Genomic DNA, 22,507 nt, shown 5'->3' with positions numbered 1-22,507 from the left:
ACCACTTCCCTTATTCTGAGTGTTGGGTGTCATACTCAGTACCTGCACTTATTCTGTATGTATGGTGACATGCACAGCACCACCTCCCTTATTCTGAGTGTTGGGTGTCATACTCAGTACCTGCTCTTATTCTGAATGTATGGTGACATGCGCAGTACCACCTCCCTTATTCTGAGTGTTGGATGTCATACTCAGTACCTGCTCTTATTCTGTATGTATGGTGACATGCGCAGCACCACCTCCCTTATTCTGAGTGCTGGGTGTCATACTCAGTACCTGCTCTTATTCTGTATGTATGGTGACATGCGCAGTACCACTTCCCTTATTCTGAGTGTTGGATGTCATACTCAGTACCTGCTGTTATTCTGTATGTATGGTAACATTCACAGTACCATTTCCCATATTCTGAGTGCTGGATGTCATACTTAGTACCTGCTCTTATTCTGTATGTATGGTAACATGCACAGCACCATTTCCCTTATTCTGAGTGCTAGATGTCATACTCAGTACCTGCTCTTATTCTGTATGTATGGTAACATGCACAGTACCACCTCCCTTAATCTGAGTGTTGGATGTCATACTCAGTACCTGTTCTTATTCTGTATGTATGTTAACATGCACAGTACCACTCCCCTTATTCTGAGTGTTGGATGTCATACTCAGTACCTGCTCTTATTCTGTATGTATGGTAACATGCACAGTACCACTCCCCTTATTCTGAGTGTTGGATGTCATACTCAGTACCTGTTCTTATTCTGTATGTATGGTAACATGCACAGTACCACTTCCCTTATTCTGAGTGCTGGGTGTCATACTCAGTACCTGCTCTTATTCTGTATGTATGGTAACATGCACAGTACCACCTCCCTTATTCTGAGTGCTGGGTGTCATACTCAGTACCTGCACTTATTCTGTATGTATGGTAACATGCACACTACCACCTCCCTTATTCTGAGTGTTGGATGTCATACTCAGTTACTGTTCTTATTCTGTATGTATTGTAACATGCACAGTAACACTTCCCTTATTCTGAGTGTTGGATGTCATACTCAGTACCTGCTCTTATTCTGTATGTATGGTAAAATCGCAGCACCACTTCCCTTATTCTGAGTGCTGGGTGTCATACTCAGTACCTGTTCTTATTCTGTATGTATAGTAACATGCACAGTGACACTTCCTTTATTCTGAGTGTTGGGTGTCATACTTAGTACCTGTTCTTATTCTGTATGTATGGTAACATGCACAGTACCACTTCCCTTATTCTGAGTGTTGGATGTCATACTCAGTACCTGCTCTTATTCTGTATGTATGGTGACATGCGCAGCACCACCTCCCTTATTCTGAGTGCTGGGTGTCATACTCAGTACCTGCTCTTATTCTGTATGTATGGTGACATGCGCAACACCACCTCCCTTATTCTGAGTGCTGGGTGTCATACTCAGTGCCTGTTCTTATTCTGTATGTATGGTAACATGCACAGAACCACTTCCCTTATTCTGAGTGTTGGATGTCATACAGAATAAGAACAGGTACTGAGTATGACATCCAACACTCAGAATAAGGGAGGTGGTGCTGCGCATGTTACCATACATACAGAATAAGAACAGGTACTGAGTATGTATGGTAACATGCGCAGCATCACCTCCCTTATTCTGAGTGTTGCATGTCATACTCAGTACCTGTTCTTATCTGTATGTATGGTGACATGCGCAGTACCACTTCCCTTATTCTGAGTGTTGGATGTCATACTCAGTACCTGCTGTTATTCTGTATGTATGGTAACATTCACAGTACCATTTCCCATATTCTGAGTGCTGGATGTCATACTTAGTACCTGCTCTTATTCTGTATGTATGGTAACATGCACAGCACCATTTCCCTTATTCTGAGTGCTAGATGTCATACTCAGTACCTGCTCTTATTCTGTATGTATGGTAACATGCACAGTACCACCTCCCTTAATCTGAGTGTTGGATGTCATACTCAGTACCTGTTCTTATTCTGTATGTATGTTAACATGCACAGTACCACTCCCCTTATTCTGAGTGTTGGATGTCATACTCAGTACCTGATCTTATTCTGTATGTATGGTAACATGCACAGTACCACTCCCCTTATTCTGAGTGTTGGATGTCATACTCAGTACCTGTTCTTATTCTGTATGTATGGTAACATGCACAGTACCACTTCCCTTATTCTGAGTGCTGGGTGTCATACTCAGTACCTGCTCTTATTCTGTATGTATGGTAACATGCACAGTACCACCTCCCTTATTCTGAGTGCTGGGTGTCATACTCAGTACCTGCACTTATTCTGTATGTATGGTAACATGCACACTACCACCTCCCTTATTCTGAGTGTTGGATGTCATACTCAGTTACTGTTCTTATTCTGTATGTATTGTAACATGCACAGTAACACTTCCCTTATTCTGAGTGTTGGATGTCATACTCAGTACCTGCTCTTATTCTGTATGTATGGTAAAATCGCAGCACCACTTCCCTTATTCTGAGTGCTGGGTGTCATACTCAGTACCTGTTCTTATTCTGTATGTATAGTAACATGCACAGTGACACTTCCTTTATTCTGAGTGTTGGGTGTCATACTTAGTACCTGTTCTTATTCTGTATGTATGGTAACATGCACAGTACCACTTCCCTTATTCTGAGTGTTGGGTGTCATACTCAGTACCTGCACTTATTCTGAATGTATGGTAACATGCACAGTACCACTTTCCTTATTCTGAGTGTTAAATGTCATACTCAGTACCTGCTCTTATTCTGTATGTATGGTAACATGCACAGTACCACTTCCCTTATTCTGAGTGTTGGGTGTCATATTCAGTATCTATTCATATGTATGTATATATGGTAACATGCACAGCACCACTTCCCTTTATATGTTTTTTAAATGCCTTTCTTGGTATCTATCATCATTCAGTTACACACAGTACCACTCCCCTTTTTCTATATGCTGTATTTCATTCTCAGTATTTGCTCTTGGGTATCATACAATGCCAAGTCCCCATAGAGTTTAAGCTGGCGAACAGGGCCCTCCTACCTCCATAACTGTCTGTAAACACTCAGTTTGTTGTATTACTGTTTCCAGTTGTAAAGCACAATGGAATATATGAAACTGTTATAAATAAATAATGCATGTTGTGTGGTTGGCACCATACTCGGCGTCTACACTTGCTCTGTATGTATGGTAAAGTGCACAGTGCCACTTCTGAGTGTTGTTCATATTGAGTATATTTTGCTATAATGTGCTTATGGCAGAATGCATAGTACAACTTCCGGTGTTCTGAGTTCTGTATGTCATACTCGGTGTCTGCTATTGCTCTGTATATATGGTACACAGTATCACTTCTTGTGTTCTGGGTAATACATTCAGCATCTGTCCTTATACTGTGTTTATGGTTATGTGCATAGTGCTACTTCCCTTGCTCTGCTGTCTGTCATACATGGTTCCTGTATCCCACCCTGCCAAGCACAGTATCAGTGCACACCAGTTACAGCACAGTATCAGCGCACGCCAGTTACAGCACAGTATCAGCGCACACCAGTTACAGCACAGTATCAGCGCACACCAGTTACAGCACAGTATCAGTGCACACCAATTACAGCAGTTACCGCACAACATCAGCACACGCTAGTTACAGCACAGCATCAGCGCACACCAGTTACAGCACAGCATCAGCGCACGCCAGTTACAGCACAGCATCAGCACACATCGGTTACAGCACAGTATCAGTGCACATCAATTACAGCAGTTACCACACAGCAACAGCGCACGCCAGTTACAGCACAGCATCAGCACACACCAGTGGCAGCATCAGCGCACACCAGTTACAACACAGCATCAGCACACACCAGTTACAGCACAGTATCAGTAAACACCAGTTACATCACAGTATCAGGGCACACCGGTTACAGCACAGTATCAGCTCACACCATTTACAGCACAGTATCCGGGCACACCGGTTACAGTACAGTATCAGCGCACACCAGTTACAGTACAGAATCACACACACCAGTTACAGCATCAGCGCACACCAGTTACAGCACAGTATCAGTGCACACCGGTTACAGCACAGTATCAGTAAACACCAGTTACAGCACAGTATAAGGGCACACTGGTTACAGCACAGTATCAGCGCACACTATTTACAGCACAGTATCAGGGCACACTGGTTACAGCACATTATCAGCAAACACCAGTTACAGCACAGTATAAGGGCACACCGGTTACAGCACAGTATCAGCGCACACAATTTACAGCACAGTATAAGGACACACTGGTTACAGCACAGTATCAGCAAACACCAGTTACAGCACAGTATCAGCGCACAGCAGTTACAGCACAGTATCGGCGCACACCAGCACAGTTTCAGCACACGGCAGTTACAGCACAGCATCGGGGCACACCGGTTACAGCACAGTATCAGCCCCAGACAGTTACAGCACAGTATTAGCGCACACCAGTTACAGCACAGTATCAGCGCACGCCAGTTACAGCACAGCATCAGCGCACATCGGTTACAGCACAGTATCAGTGCACATCAATTACAGCAGTTAACACACAGCAACAGTGCACACCAGTTACAGCACAGCATCAGCGCACACCAGTGGCAGCATCAGCGCACACCAGATACAGCACAGTATCATCGCACAGTATCGGTGCACACCAGCACAGTTTCAGCGCACGGCAGTTACAGCACAGCATCAGGGCACACCGGTTACAGCACAGTATCAGCCCCAGACAGTTACAGCACAGTATTAGCGCACACCAGTTACAGCACAGTATCAGAGCACACCAGTTACAGCACAGTATCAGCGCACGCCAGTTACAGCACAGCATCAGCACACACCAGTTACAGCACAGTATCAGCGCATGCCAGGGCACGCCAGTTACAGCACAGCATCAGCGCACACCAGTTACAGCACAGCATCAGCGCACGCCAGTTACAGCACAGCATCAGCGCCCAACAGTTACAGCACAGTATCAGCACACACCAGTTACAGCACAGCATCAGCGCACACCAGTTACAGCACAATATCAGCGCACACCAGTTACAGCACAGTATCAGGGCACGCCAGTTACAGCACAGTATCAGCGCACAATAGTTACAGCACAGTATCAGGGCACGCCAGTTACAGCACAGTATGAGCGCCCAACAGTTACAGCACAGTATCAGCACACACCAGTTACAGCACAGCATCAGCGCACACCAGTTACAGCACAGTATCAGCGCACACCAGTTACAGCACAGCATCAATGTCCAACAGTTACAGCACAGTATCAGCACACACCAGTTACAGCACAGCATCAATGTCCAACAGTTACAGCACAGTATCAGCGCACACCAGTTACAGCACAGCATCAATGTCCAACAGTTACAGCACAGCATCAGCGCACGCCAGTTACAGCACAGCATCAGCGCCCAACAGTTACAGTACAGTATCAGCACACACCAGTTACAGCACAGCATCAGCGCACACCAGTTACAGCACAATATTAGCGCACACCAGTTACAGCACAGTATCAGGGCACGCCAGTTACAGCACAGTATCAGCACACAATAGTTACAGCACAGTATCAGGGCACGCCAGTTACAGCACAGCATCAATGTCCAACAGTTACAGCACAGTATCAGCACACACCAGTTACAGCACAGCATCAGCGCACACCAGTTACAGCACAGCATCAGCACACACCAGTTACAGCACAGCATCAGCACACACCAGTTACAGCACAGCATCAGCGCCCAACAGTTACAGCACAGTATCAGCACACACCAGTTACAGCACAGCATCAGCGCACACCAGTTACAGCACAGCATCAGGGCACGCCAGTTACAGCACAGTATCAGCGCACACAGGAAGGTCTCTGTATACTTACAGGAGGAAATCAGATAAATAATGTGTATAAATATATATTTCCTGTGACTGGTGATGTCGGCGTCTCTCCCATCTCCTCCTTCCCGAGACCTGGAGCACAGTGCCCTGCGGAATGTTGTGTTATCACGCAGATATCCCCGGAATGGAACGCGTAGTGCACCAACATAAGCTTATATAGGAATGTATACATCCATTCATCTGTGTGAGTGGGGCACTGTACCCCATACATGCGCCTCAGCTGCCCCAACACAAGCCAGGAAACTGGGTGTAATATGGTGACTATATAATAACTGTATTTATAGAGTATTTCACCGCTCATCAGACACAAAGCGCAGGGTGAGTATTATAGGACAAACCAATGAACGGGTGCAATGTACATCACTGGTGTAATAACGTCCAGGGGTTAGCACCCTGATGGCACTGAGAATTAAATGCTCACTGGCAGTGCCAGCTGGGGGAATGGCTGCCAGGGCTGGTGCATTGTGAGGGGGCATGGAGGCGAATTACTGAGGGGAGGGCAGAGGATGACGTGTCACTATTACGTTACTGGTAGCGATTTCCTCATGGGGCCCTGCAGTACATATTGGTGTTCTGCTGCTGTGGAGGGTGGGGGTTATGGTAAGGTGCATGCAGTAGGAGGGAGTGTTAGGCAGCGGGAGGGGAGGGCTAGGGTCAGGTGGTGGGAATTGAGGGTTACGCACTAGGGGGTAGGTTAGGAGGAATCAGAGATTCCTGCTGTGGTCCATCTGTGATACATTCAGGGGATACTTATGGGCACTGATTCTGGTTCACTCACAAAAGCAAATTCTCTCTCCAATGGACAAAACCATGCTGCACTGCAGGTGGGGCAGATGTAACATGTGCAGAGAGAGTTAGATTTGGGTGAGTTATTGTGTTTCTGTGCAGGGTAAATACTGACTGCCTTATTTTTACATTGCAATATAGATATCGGTATGAAGTACACTCCCCACCCAAATCTAACTCTCTCTGCACATGTTACATCTGCCCCACCTGCAGGGCACATGGTTTTGTCCATTAGAGAGAATTTGCTTTTGCGAGTGAACCAGAATCAGGCCCAGTATGACAGCATCATTGACCATATGAATGGCTCTATAGTGACTCCTGTAATGTCATGTGACCGCCGTGGCCTTGTGCTTCCACGTTGTGCCCTATCATTGTCAGTAACGCCCTCGCTTCCTGAGCGTCAGCTCCACTTCCTGTGCCTGAGGCCGCTGCTAGTAGCATAGAAATATGTTTGCCCGCGTTCTGCTATTTTCGGCTGCGTCTCCAGGAAAGGAAACTACCACCGACACGGCAGTCATCCGGCTGGAGGCGAAAACAAATCTCCGGAACGCTGCAGATACCAGCCCCAGACGCTCCGTTTCCAGCAGCAACTGCAGCACCCATCGGTTCTGATGCTGTCAGATTAACCCATCTGTGGAAGTTATATCTATGGCCTATATATTCCACAGAAATCACCAGGAGAGGGCTCCTCCAGAACCCTCCCCAGCAATGGTCTCAGCACATAGGTGGTTATCAGGCGGTGCCTGCGAGGAACTGCCCCGGATCCTTCTGTAGCTGACTCCCTGCATCGCAGCAAGAATGCACGAGGACACATCTGTATAAGGAATTCTATTTATGGGTCTTATAAATGATAAAGGTTATAGTTCGTCAGGGGCTGCTAAGGGGTCAGTCCAATTCTCTGGGAGATCATCACGGCAGCAGACAACTTTACGGTGACCTGAACTTGTACAAAAGTTCTCGCTTCCCCATAGAGAGCTGAGCAATTTGGTGCGTGAGTTCGGGTGCCGTACACCTTCACAAACAATGGGATTGACACCTACATTTGTGCTGTGTAATAGAGGGATTGGGGTTTTATGGTACAATATTGCCATCTACTGGCCAATTATGTAATTACAACCGAGACAAGTTCGGTCACCTGATGTGAGCTTTTTAAGTTTTTGTTTCAAATGTTGACATAGTCGACATAGACGCCATTCACAGATATATTGCTTGTACACACGCACTTTGGAAGCACCTTCACTGTGCCCGACTCCTCCCCTCTGTCCACGACTGATCCCCTCTGTCTGCACTTTGGATGCACCTTCACTGTGCCCGACTCCTCCCCTCTGTCCACGACTCCTCCCCTCTGTCCGCAGACAATGCGGCACCTCTGCAGTCATCTTTCTGTATAAAGAGTACATTGGGTAGCGCCGTAACGGGACTCAGGTGCAGCCCTATCTCTGGCTCTGATGTTGGGTATAACGCTGCCTCAGTGATGCGGACCTGCCAGGCTGGGAGTAATGGGTACAAGTATCCAGAAGCTGCGGCTGCAGAGAGCCCCCCTGATAAACACATCCACCAGCCTATGCCAAGCCCGATAATCCTGGCTCACAGAATGCCCCCGGGACCTGGCATTCCTCAGTGAGTCACACATGAGCTTATAAAGCGTGGGAATCCCCCACCCACGGAGGGGGCCGCACAGCTGGCAGAGGACAGGCCAAAGCAAAGATGAAACTGTCACAGTGAATAATCCTTGGACTATGGGCCTTATTCTGATTGGTGCGGCCGGGCCGTACGCGTACGTCCCGGGGTTTTTTATGATCTGCGCATGCGTACATTCGCTAATGCGCAGGCGCGAACACTCCACAACGCTTACGGACGGGTCTCTACGTGCGAAAAAACCTATACGCGAGTGTACGGGCATTGGGGGCGGCATAGGGGCGTGATGAGGGGAGCGGCCGAAATAATGAGGGAAAATGGGCGTAAATATGGGCGTACACGGGGGTGTGCACCAAAAATGAGCGGTGCTACTACCGCACGATCGACTAAAGCACCGTTCATTTCGGACACAAAACAGGCGGCCGCCAACCGCCATCTCAAACCACCCCTACAGATACCGCATGCCAGCGTGCGCCTGGGTTAGCTAATTTACGCGGATTACTACCAAACACATACACCTGAATGTAATAAGCAATGCTGCAGTCTATTAAGTCCAAACCATGATTTCACTACCTGCAAGCCACACACACAGCACGCAAACACATTGGAAGCTTATCTTTCTATACTTCTCTACATTTAAAGGTTTGTTTAATTTAAGGTAAGAATCTTTGTAAGACCTGCTTATATATGCTAAGGTAGCTATTTGTTAAACAGTTAGACACATTCACTACGTGCTTTCATAGACTTTACACAGTAGCACACTCAATCTACACAAGTCGACATGTGTCAACGTGTTCACTCTAATACAAACATAGGTTTTGTATTTATGATACAATAACATAAACCACATCTAACACCTACAAAGTATGTTTCAGCAATGTTTTAAGCCCATGCCCACTATTTTGCACATTAATTAATTCAATCAATTAATTAATTTTCATAATTATAGTTGAAAGGCAAGATTTGCAGGTCCATATATGTGAAGGGTATGTCAGCGTACACGGACGTACGCTCACTCTCACGAGCGGTGACATAAGCTGACTTTTCTATTGAAAACAATAGGGACCCGTCCGTGCAAGCTGGCGTACGCTCAGATAGCCGCAAGAAGTCGGTGGGAAGACGGCCGAGAGACGTCCGTAAACGGTGGTATACGCTCAATTGTACGCCAGTTGTCGGAGTGTAAGGGCTGGCCCGTCCGTGTACGTTGGCGTACGCTCAATTGTACGCCACTCCCCTTTGCCGTTGTTTCTGGCCGTACGAATGCGGCTGAGTTGTGGGTGGACTTAACCCCAACGGCCGCGTACGGATAGCGTACGTTAATAGCGAACGTACGCACGTTTGGCCGCTACGATCAGAATAACCTCCTATATCACCCCGTCGCCAGTTATACCGACACCTCACACCTGCCCCGCTGCCTAGCTCTGTAAGGCGGAAGTTCAGTTGTCCTGGAGGCAAGATAAATATTGGTGCCCCACATATAGCTCATTCAGTAAGGTGTCTGTCTGCAGTAAGACAGGTGATGGGTTCTAATACAGGGTGGGAACTTGCAAAAATGATGATTCAAACTCACAGGGAAGGAGAGGTGCCCCCTTGGGAGCAGGAGCCCGGTGGCAGATGACTCCATTGCCTCCCAGATACGTTTCTGGCTGGACAGCCACTGGCATGGGCACAACCATAGTAATATCCATCTGTCTCAGCCAGGGAAGTACCCAGAGCTGTGGTTTATCCTGCAGTGCTGGAACCTCTCCTGTAACTGAGCGCCATACACAGGTGGGGCACAAATATCCATGGCCAGAATCCCGACACACCCAGGTCACTATTTACCCTACCCCTAACCCACCCCATCCAGAAGGTTATCGGTCATTAGAGCGACACTATTAAGGTCAGCATTGGGTCAACCCCTGAAGGTCGATAAAAAAGGTTGACACATGCATTAGATCGACATAGTCAACAGTCAAAAGGTCAACATGGGTTTCTTTAGCCGACATGCACCGACAGGCGGTATTTCATGCCCTACCAGCCACTAGATCATGGAGGGAGAATATAATAGTGGGCCGAGGACAGCGAGCCAGGTGAGGGGACTCAGTGCACTTTTCGGTGTCCATGTCATCTGTGTCGACACTTGCGGAAACCCGTGAAAAACCCTTGTCGACCTTCCCAGTGTCGACCATTTGTCCCTGTCGACCTTAGGCATGTCGGCCTCTTTCATGTGTCAAATCGCTTTAAGGCCTGTCGACCACACATAAGATCGACACAAGTTTTTGGGGTATTTTCGAGGATTTTCCAGCTCATGTTGATTTATCATCCACGTGGACTGCGACTGGGAATAGTAACCTTGCCCGTAGAGCAGTGAGGTGTATACGAACATGGAAAATGACAACCAAAAAACCGTGTCAACCTTTTCTGTGTTGACCCTTTCCATGTCGGTCTTCTGCCTGTGCATAATGACCGCATCTCACCTGCGTCTTCTCTCCGCCTAGCTCCTCCCCTTTGCCTGCACAAAAGCCTGCCCCTTAATAAGTGCGCCCATATTGGAAGCAAATCGGGGCGCACATCTCAGGACAGTTGTGATTGGATCCCACTTGGTGAGGGGCGGGCACAGTTCAGCTACCAGTAATTAGCAGAAGCTGCGGCCTGAGATAATAGTCATGTCTTCCCGAGTCTCTATGCCAAGCCAGACAATCCTGGCTCAGTGTGCGCCTGGCGCTGGCACGTCTCTGTGAGTCAGATATGAGTTTATGAAGCGTGGGATTCCCCCACCCACGGGGTCACGGCTGGCAGAGCACAGACCGGTGATAAACAATGAAAGTGATCCAGCATTGTGTATCGTTTTCTACAACGGGGTCCTCTGTGCTCCGCCAACAATAACCCACGTCGCAGTCACAGTTACACAATACGCCCCACAACCGGAAACTCTAGGTGCCGCTGTGCGCCAAAGCTCACTGACCACCTTCGCCTGCGCCAACCTTACACCCTCACAGGCATCATAACATGGCACCTGCTTGTAGAACTGGGATAACTGCGCGGAGTGAGCGCTGGGGCCACAGAAGTGCATGTTGGTGCTGAGCGTCATACCTGAGTGCAGGGGTTCAAATCACGGCGCCCCGGAGTATCAGTATTGTTCTCACAGCACCCCTAGGCCAAACGTTTCCCATTGAGATAGTAAGAATGACTAAGTAAATTGTGCTTAGGACGCATCCTAGGGGCAGTCAAGGAAAACGCTGACATTAGTCTTTCATTTTTTTTTTTATGTCTATGTCAACATAGGTCGGTATGAACGACGCATAAGTGTGTGCGCTTCGCAAGCCGATATGGGAGGGCAGAGATCTTACTACCAGCAGTGTTACCAGCTGGTATAACCCATTCCATGCCAGGGTCTATGACCTTATCACTGGGCTGCGAATGTTAGACGCCCTGGGGTGACTCCGTTAAGATCTCCCCCACCACTGCCGCCAACCCCCTGCTTACAGCGCTAAGTCTGGACTTACTCAATGCTGCAATGGCCGTGGGGAGAAGGAGGCTGCTGCTGACATCAGCACCCCCCCAACCGCTGGGCAGCACCTGCATTTTCTGGTGCACTCCCCATACGGCCACCGGCTGTCAATCACTTCGCAAACGACCAGCAATGGCAAGCCATCCCTGGGTTTTGTTGGCAGGGGGACCCCACACATGCACACTGCATACTGTGTGGCGTTCGATAATCGTTCAAGCTGCAAATTCATTACTGGGTGACCGCTGGACATTGCAGCTGTCCGATGGTGGCACAGAATGTCAGTGTGAATATGGCTGCTGGGACTGGTAACTACATTGCCAGCGAAAACCGAGATGGCTTACCGGCATCACCTCACTTCTCTGTCACTGGATCTGGCATCAGTCAGCTGCCGTCATCACCTCGGTTTGCTGGCACTGGATCTGGCATAACCCTGGCATCAGTCAGCCGCCGGCATCACCTCGGTTTGCTGGCACTGGATCTGGCATAACCCTGGCATCAGTCAGCCGCCGGCATCACCTCGGTTTGCTGGCACTGGATCTGGCATAACCCTGGCATCAGTCAGCCGCAGGCATCACCTCACTTCTCTGCCACTGGATCTGGCATAACCCTGGCATCAGTCAGCTGCCGGCATCACCTCGGTTCGCTGGCACTGGATCTGGCATAACCCTGGCATCAGTCAGCCGCCGGCATCACCTCGGTTTGCTGGCACTGGATCTGGCATAACCCTGGCATCAGTCAGCTGCCGGCATCACCTCACTTCTCTGCCACTAGATCTGGCATAACCCTGGCATCAGTCAGTGTGGCTCTGCAGACTGTGACTCTGTCTCTATTACAGTACGGTAGGGGTACACAGAGCGGCCGAGAGCTTCTCAGGGCCCGCACAGAGTGTTAGACAAGAGCTCGGCTTGTACTAATTAAACACATACAAAAGGCGTCAGCGAGAAGACGACAAAGACGAGAACATAGAGGACAGACAAGTGACTCACCCTCTCCGCCATCGCAGCGCAGTAAGAGGCCGGCACATGTGTTATGCTGGGATAAGACAATTAGCTTAACAAGAGCTTAACCCCTGCACTGCTGGAACAGCTGTCGCTTCAATGTGGACACAAATCCCAGGCAGAGGCCTCAGACCCACGCACATGGGCTTCCAGTAAGAGTCTGCGCTCAGGCTGCGAGCAATGCGTTTGGGGTGCGCCGCTGCAAAGCAGGTCTCTACCAGTCTACGTGTGTACAGAGTCGCACGGCACAATTACAAAAGTGCGTCTGCAAAGCTCTGCCACTCCAGTTACGGTTCTGTAGTGTGTTATTGCATGTAGATTATTCTGGTTTACACGCAGGGCCGCATGTCATTTTAATGCTGGAACATTAGAGAGGAGCGTATTCTAATGCAGATCTACATTGTAGAATCTGTGGGCCTCACAGCGGTGTAACTAGGTGCCATGGCGCCCGGAGCAAGGGCATGTCCCCCCCCCCCCCCCCCCCACCAATCCCCATGATTTGATCTTTACTTGAGCTTTATTTAACAACTAAAATCCACCCTTACAGACAGCACAGCAGGGCGGCAGCCAGCAGCAGTCAGCCTCCTCCTCCTCCAGGCTACAGCCAGCGCTTGGGAAGGAGTGATGATGACGCTGCTGCATCCAGGGAGGAGGGAGTGACTGTGTAGCAGGGGAGGAGTTCCCATTGATTTCTGCAGCGCTGCCCGGCCGGCACGTCATCACAGCCGTCTGAGCCGGCCTGAGCAGCAGCAGCAGCTTCGGCTAAGGAGGAGTGGGGTAGAAGACCGTGACGTGCATGACATCATCGGTTTTGCGGCGGAGGTGCCAGGGTGAGCAGGCATGTGCGGGCTGAGACTTAGCGAGTCCCGGATTCCAGTCCTGGCTCATTTGAGGAGGAGGGGGGGGGGGGGGGGGGGCGGCGCCCTGCACCCCTTCGGTGCCCGGAGCGTGTGCTCCACTGGCTCTGCCCTCCCTATGCCTCTGGGGCCTCATGCCTGTATTTACCCTGCATGCAAACATAATACACGTATTTCCCCCAATGCAAATATGATTGTTCATATTCACAGTCAATTATATAATGCCGGGATTGGCAACCTCTGACCCTGCAGCTATTGCTCAACTACAAACCCCAGCATGTCCTGCTACAGTTTTGCTATTTGGTCATGCTAAAAATGTTGCAGGGCATGCTGGGATGCGTAGTTCAACAACAGCTGAAGGGCCGAAGGTTCCATCACTGATATAAAGTGATGTAAGATGGTAATACCCACTAATAATGCTGAGGGACCGGTAACCGCGCTTCCCCTAAAGGCCCCCATACAATAGTAAGATTTGGGCCGATCCCATTGGAGCGGTCCTGTGCAAATTGGGTCGGACCCATCAGAGGCACATAGCTTTTTAGCATCCACGATGTGTTGGGTCTGATCCGTAGGTGTGTGCCAGCGGTGAAGCATCACTGGCACACACACCTAAGTGTAGGGGCAGACAACGGGGGTTAGGATCGTTTGGTCTACAGTATGTTGGTCGACAAGCATTAGGTCGACATGGGGATATGTCGACATGGTTTTAGGTCGACATTCCCTACCATCCACTAGGGCGTGGTGGGAGAATAAAATAGTGTGCCGAAGAGGATGCGAGGGGAAGCGGTGCACTTCAAACTGTGTCCATGTTGACTGTGTCGACATTCGGGTCAAAAACCAGTGAAAAACCCCATGTCGACCTTTTGACTGTTGACCTTGTGGACCTAATGCTTGTGTCGACCTAATGACCTGTCGACCTAAAGCCATATCGACCTAGAACCATGTGGACCTATCTTCATGTCGACCCAATGCTTGTCGATAAACATACTGTAGACCAAATTACCGTATCCCGACAGCGGAGGGTTCCACGGGGCAGGCAGAGGCGGGTGATGGGCAGCAGTGATTTTCGGGGTGGGCAGCAGTAATTTGCAGGGCGGCAGCGGCGGGAGAATTATCTCAGCCAATCAGCAGCCGGACAGTCTTTTGAAAATAATATTTTTTTAAATTCTGCTGCCGCTTCGCGCCCGACCTGCAAATCACCGCTGCCCGGCCCTCCTGCAGCTCCCCAGGAATTTACACAATTTATCGCAGGTGAAAATAACACACCCAGGGCCGGCGCCACCACTAGGCAGCTCTAGGCATTTGCCTAGGGCGCCGGCACCTGGAGGGCGGCAGTCCGCCCCTCACCCCCAGCATATAGCTGGCGGCGTCAGTGTCCCTGCAGTGCTGGAGCGGGCAGGGGTACCTGCGGCGCTGTCACTGTGTATAAAGCTGCTGGCGGCAGCGGGGTCCCTGCAGTGAATACAGAATAACTAGCACTATGCGCGCAACGGCGCGGGAAGCGCTTCTGGGTTTAAAAACACTTGCCGCATGCTGATTGGCTGAGATTGAGCCAATCAGCGTGCGGCAAGTGTTTTCAAACCCAGAAGTGCTTCCCGCGCCGTCGCGCAAATAGCGCTAGTTATTCTCTATTCACTGCAGGGACCCCAATGCCGCCAGCAGCTTTATACACAGTGACAGCGCCGCGGGTACCCCCGCGGCACGGACACCCCTGCCCGCTCCAGCACTGCAGGGACGCCGATGCCACCAGCTTTATAATACAGGTACCACCCCCATCCCCCCCGGGCACCGGGGCACCCCCACCCCGACTCGCCTGGGGCGCTCCGGTGCCTTGCACCAGCCCTGAACACACCAAGTGCCAAATAGTAAGTGAGCCTCCCGGGGAGCAGCCAGGGGAGCTCAAGGGCAATTGGTCCGATTTGTCTTTAAGACATTTATCAGATGGGATATAGAAGAGAAGATTTTAATACTTTAATACTTCTCTAAGCCCGGCTCACATAAAGCAGCAGGGACAGAACACCTGCTCTGTGAGCCAGGGAATGGAAACTACAAAGTAATGGTGGGGTGCTGCCATCTACTGCCATCACCGTGGAATTAGACCCTGAGAAGCAAAGGCCTATATAAAATGATCGAAAAATAAAATGCGACAATTTTTGGCTATTTTCTATTCGATTTTGCTTATAGAAGCAAAATCGAATCCACATCGAATGGCTTTTAGGACATTTTCGATCTGCATTCGATTTGATGCGCGCTCCCGTTTTCTCAAAATCGAACAGAAAAATCTACTGTGCAGCCAAGGAAATATCGAATTCGATCCAGTAAATCGAATGTGTACAATGTACCATGAATGTAAATTGAATTCAATATCCAATGCAAAAGAACAGATCTGATGCCAAATTGAATGGGAAGATCTAATGCCAGATGTAATAGAAAAATCTAATCTAACATCGAAAAAAGCAAATCGAAGCGTGTGTATACCCCTTAAGGCAGATAAGAAGCACTTGGCCCGTCTAGTCAGCCTCTGTACACAGATACTTGCACATTGTAATAACTTATTCACAATGGGAGGAATCGATTTAGGTGCGTTTAAATATTGAGTGAAAATTTTAATTTTTTGTAATTTTTTTCCCAATGTTTCAATGATTTTTTTTTAATGGGGAATCCAATTAGATCAATAAATCGTGGGTAATAGGATACCCCCAATGCATCAAAACCCAACAATATCAATAAAGTATGATGGGGAGGAAAACATTTCTTCTGTCTATTTGAGTGTGCACAGGGCAAAAATAGTGTCAATATATATATATATATATATATATATAATATATACACATACACACACACACACACACACACAGTTGTGTAGGCATCCGGTAGTTGTGTAACATTACCCTCTACATTTGCAATGTCTTTTTTATTTTTATTTGTCCACAGAAGTAAATAGAATAATCTAGAGCATTTCATGTAGAACTGGAAATAACAGCCAATTATATTGTCCTTTTCCTAATTGCCTTGACCCAATTACAGCAAGCATAAAGACCTGTGCCACATATAACTGGCCCTGCTCTCCTGACTACAGAGATAACTATTATGTGGTTATGATGGTTTTAGTTACGTTATTTTTAGATTTATTTTAATTTTTTTACATTTTAACGACACTAATTTATACATTTTATTTTTTTAACCATTGAGTCTAGAACAGGTGTAATGCAGTGACAGCAGTGACAGACACAGCTTAATGTCCATCTACTTAGAACTGATATCAAACCAATAATGGAGGTAAGCAGATCAACACAAGGGCGGTGGCCATATCAGTGTGAAGCGACACACACTCCACCCCCAACATGCCCTGACCGCTGGCCATAATACATCTATTACACCTTATACAGACATAGGACACTAAACCCCCAACATGTCCTGACCGCTGGCCATAATACATCTATAACACCTTATACAGACATAGGACACTAAACCCCCAACATGTCCTGACCGCTGGCCATTATACATCTACTACACCCTATACAGACATAGGACACTACACCCCCAACATGTCCTGACCGCTGGCCATAATACATCTATTACACCCTGTACAGACATAGGACACTACACCCCAACATGTCCTGACCACCGGCCATAATACATCTATTACACCTATACAGACATAGGACACTACACCAACATTGCCCTGACCGCTGGCCATATAATCTATTACACCTATACAGACATAGGACACTACACCCCAACATGTCCTGACCACTGCCATAATACATCTATTACACCCTATACAGACATAGGACACTACACCCCAACATGTCCTGACCGCCGGCCATAATACATCTATTACACCTGTACAGACATAGGACACTACACCCCAACATGTCCTGACCACTGGCCATTAATACATCTATTACACCCTATACAGACATAGGACACTACACCCCAACATGACCTGACCGCCGGCCATAATACATCTATAACCGACATAGGACACTACACCCCAAACATGACCTGAACTGGCCATAATACATCTATTACACCCTATACAGACATAGGACACTACACCCCAACATGTCCTGACCGCTGGCCATAATACATCTATTACACCCTATACAGACATAGGACACTACACCCTAACATGTCCTGACCGCCGGCCATAATACATCTATTACACCCTATACAGACATAGACACTACACCCCAACATGTCCTGACCGCTGACCATAATACATCTATTACACCCTATACAGACATAGGACACTACACCCCAACATGTCCTGACCGCTGGCCATAATATATCTATTGCACCCTATACAGACATAGGACACTACACCCCAACATGTCCTGACCGCTGGCCATAATACATCTATTACACCCTATACAGACATAGGACACTACACCCCAACATGTCCTGACCGCTGGCCATAATACATCTATTACACTCTATACAGAGATAGGACACTACACCCCAACATGACCTGACCGCTGGCCATAATACATCTATTACACCCTATACAAACATAGGACACTCCACCCCCAAACATGTCCTGACCGCTGGCCATAATACATCTATTACACTCTATACAGAGATAGGACACTACACCCCAACATGACCTGACCGCTGGCCATAATACATCTATTACACCCTATACAAACATAGGACACTCCACCCCCAACATGTCCTGACCGCTGACCATAATACATCTATTACACCCTACACAGAGATAGGACACTACACCCCCAACATGTCCTGACCGCCGACCATATACATCTATTACACCCTATACAGACACAGGACACTACACCCCCAACATGTCCTGACCGCTGACCATAATACATCTATTACACCCTACACAGAGATAGGACACTACACCCCCAACATGTCCTGACCGCCGACCATAATACATCTATTACACCCTATACAGACATAGGACACTACACCCCAACATGTCCTGACCGCCGACCATAATACATCTATTACACCCTATACAGACATAGGACACTACACCCCAACATGTCCTGACCGCTGGCCATAATACATCTATTACACCTTACACAGACATAGGACACTACACCCCTAACATGGTCCTGACCGCTGCCCATAATACATCTATTACACCCTGTACAGACATAGGACACTACACCCCCAACATGTCCTGACCGCTGGCCATAATACATCTATTACACCCTGACAGACATAGGACACTACAGCCCAACATGTCCTGACCGCTGGCCATAATACATCTATTACACTTACACAGACATAGGACACTACACCCCCAACATGTCCTGACCGCTGGCCATAATACATCTATTACACCCTATACAGACATAGGACACTACACCCCAACATGTCCTGACCGCTGGCCATAATACATCTATTACACCCTGTACAGACATAGGACACTACACCCCCAACATGTCCTGACCGCTGGCCATAATACATCTATTACACCCTATACAGAATAGGACACTACACCACAACATGTCCTGACCGCTGGCCATAATACATCTATTACACCCTATACAGACATAGGACACTACACCCCAACATGTCCTGACCGCCGGCCATAATACATCTATTACACCCTATACAGACATAGGACACTACACCCCAACCACCGACCATAATACATCTATTACACCCTATACAGACATAGGACGCTACACCCCCAACATGTCCTGACCACTGACCATAATACATCTATTACACCCTATACAGACATAGGACACTACACCTCAACCTGTCCTGACCACTGACCATAATACATCTATTACACCCCTATACAGACATAGGACACTACACCCCAACATGTCCTGACCGCTGGCCATAATACATCTATTACACCCTATACAGACATAGGACACTACACCCCAACATGTCCTGACCGCCGGCCATAAGTACATCTATTACACCCTATACAGGCATAGGACACTACACCCCAACATGTCCTGACCGCCGGCCATAATACATCTGTTACACCCTATACAGACATAGGACACTACACCCCAACATGTCCTGACCGCCGACCATAATACATCTATTACACCCTATACAGACATAGGACACTACACCCCAACATGTCCTGACCACCGGCCATAATACATCTATTACACCCTATACAGACATAGGGCGCTACACCCCAACATGTACTGACCGCCGGCCATAATACATCTATTACACCCTATACAGACATAGGACACTACACCCCAACATGTCCTGACCGCTGGCCATAATACATCTATTACACCCTATACAGACATAGGACACTACACCCCAACATGTCCTGCCCACCGACCATAATACATGTATTACACCCTATACAGACATAGGACACTACACCCCAACATGTCCTGACCGCCGGCCATAATACATCTATTACACCCTGTACAGACATAGGACACTACACCCCAACATGTCCTGACCGCCGGCCATAATACATCTATTACACCCTATACAGACATAGGACGCTACACCCCAACATGTCCTGACCACTGACCATAATACATCTATTACACCCTATACAGACATAGGACGCTACACCCCAACATGTACTGACCGCTGGCCATAATACATCTATTACACCCTATACAGACATAGGACACTACACCCCAACATGTCCTGACCGCCGACCATAATACATCTATTACACCCTATACAGACACAGGACACTACACCCCAACATGTCCTGACCACTGACCATAATACATCTATTACACCCTATACAGACATAGGACACTACACCCCAGTATTTTCCCTGCACAGAAACAAAATAACTCACCCAAATCTAATTCATAGTACACTACACCCAAACAAAAAAATCAGACTTTAGTATACAATTTCGGATGTTTTCAGATGACTTTTAGTCATTTTTCACCTATGCAGTTTCAATTTTTTTTGTTGAAACAGATTTAACGAAAAAAATTACTAAACAAATAGTCAAATAATAGGAGCAATTTCGATAAAACCACCTGGATTGGTGAGTAATTGGCTGATCCACATGTTTTTAAAAAATCTGCACTTTAATTAAATTTGTGCAAATTCGACCTAAAAACAGCGAAAAGTGAAAAATTTTCAACTATTTGAAAAAACAGCACTTAATTGAATACCCCCCATAGGAACTACAACCCCAACATGTTTCCCCACCCTCATTATCCACTTTATTACATCTCTAACTCATACATGGCCATCTTCAGGAGGATAAAATGTACACCTAACTACTGACACCAGTACAGCGACACACCCTGACACTGGTACAACCTGACACCAGTACAGCGACACACCCTGACACTGATACAACCTGACACTGGTACAGTAACACACCCTGGCACTGCTACAGTAACACACCCTGACACTGGTACACTGGTACAGTAACACACCCTGACACTGGTAGACTGTTATGGTACTAGTACCGGAACATCAACACACTCTGATATCTCTTCACCCTGACACCGGTGCAGTGACACACTCTGACATCAGTACAGTGACATACCCGGACACCGGTAAAGGGACAAACCTTGACGCCGTTGCAGCGGCACACCCTGAAACCAATACAGCGACACACCCTGACACCGGTATAGCGACACAACCTGATGCCTGTATAGTGACACACCCTGACACCGGTACAGTGGCACACCATGACACCGGTAGAGTGACACTCTGACACCGGTAGAGGGACACACCATGACACCGGTACAGCGACACACCATGACACCGGTACAGCGACACACCATGACACCGGTACAGCGACACACCATGACACCGGTACAGCGACACACCATGACACCGGTACAGCGACACACCATGACACGGTACAGCGACACACCATGACACCGGTACAGCGACACACCATGACACCGGTACAGCGACACACCATGACACCGGTACAGCGACACACCCTGACACCGGTACAGCGACACACCCTGACACCGGTACAGCGTCACACCCTGACACCGGTACAGCGACACACCATGACACCGGTACAGCGACACACCATGACACCGGTACAGCGACACACCATGACACCGGTACAGCGACACACCCTGACACCGGTACAGCGACACACCCTGACACCGGTACAGCGACACACCCTGACACCGGTACAGCGACACACCATGACAACGGTACAGCGACACACCATGACAACGGTACAGCGACACACCCTGACACCGGTACAGCGACACACCCTGACACCGGTACAGCGACACACAATGACACCGGTACAGCGACACACCCTGACACCGGTACAGCGGCACACCCTGACACCGGTACAGCGGCACACCCTGACACCGGTACAGCGACACACCATGACAACGGTACAGCGACACACCCTGACACCGGTACAGCGACACACCCTGACACCGGTACAGCGACACACCCTGACACCGGTACAGCGACACACCATGACACCGGTACAGCGACACACCCTGACACCGGTACAGCGACACACCCTGACACCGGTACAGCGACACACCCTGACACCGGTACAGCGACACACCATGACACCGGTACAGCGACACACCATGACACCGGTACAGCGACACACCATGACAACGGTACAGCGACACACCATGACAATGGTACAGCGACCCCATGCAGCACATTTAAAAAAACATCGAGCTCACATGCGAATTCGCATGTGAGTGTGTGGACCAGAATAACCCCACTGTCACCTTCTTCTGACATTTGCCATTCTATATAGGGTGCAGGCCAGCAGCAGCAATGGGTGATATTGGGAGGCAAGCTGCCCATGTTTCTCTGTCCATTTATGAACTCTCCTGGTACAAACCCTGCGAGTTATCTGTACACACAGCCGCCCTC

The 22,507-nt window shown here is 48.5% G+C and overlaps 1 protein-coding gene across 2 annotated transcripts in view; it reads right to left on the bottom strand.

The window, feature by feature from the left end:
* Nucleotides 1–22,507, bottom strand: part of ITPRIP (inositol 1,4,5-trisphosphate receptor interacting protein) — a 45,422-nt gene that overhangs the window by 19,818 nt on the left and 3,097 nt on the right. The window contains exon 1 of one of the 2 annotated variants that reach the window (XM_083149866.1): nt 5,902–5,921. The exons of the other annotated variant lie outside the window; for it this stretch is intronic. The gene's annotated coding sequence lies outside the window, so the exon portion shown is untranslated. Of the gene's footprint in view, nt 1–5,901; nt 5,922–22,507 lie in introns of those variants that run through there. 2 annotated transcript variants of the gene reach the window in all.

The sequence above is a fragment of the Crinia signifera genome, chromosome 6 (genome assembly GCF_055691185.1).
Source record: "Crinia signifera chromosome 6, ASM5569118v1, whole genome shotgun sequence".
Classification (NCBI taxonomy): Eukaryota; Metazoa; Chordata; class Amphibia; order Anura; family Myobatrachidae; genus Crinia; species Crinia signifera.
The sequence above is the reverse complement of the archived record's forward strand: the minus strand, read 5'-3'. Positions and strand labels throughout refer to the sequence as shown.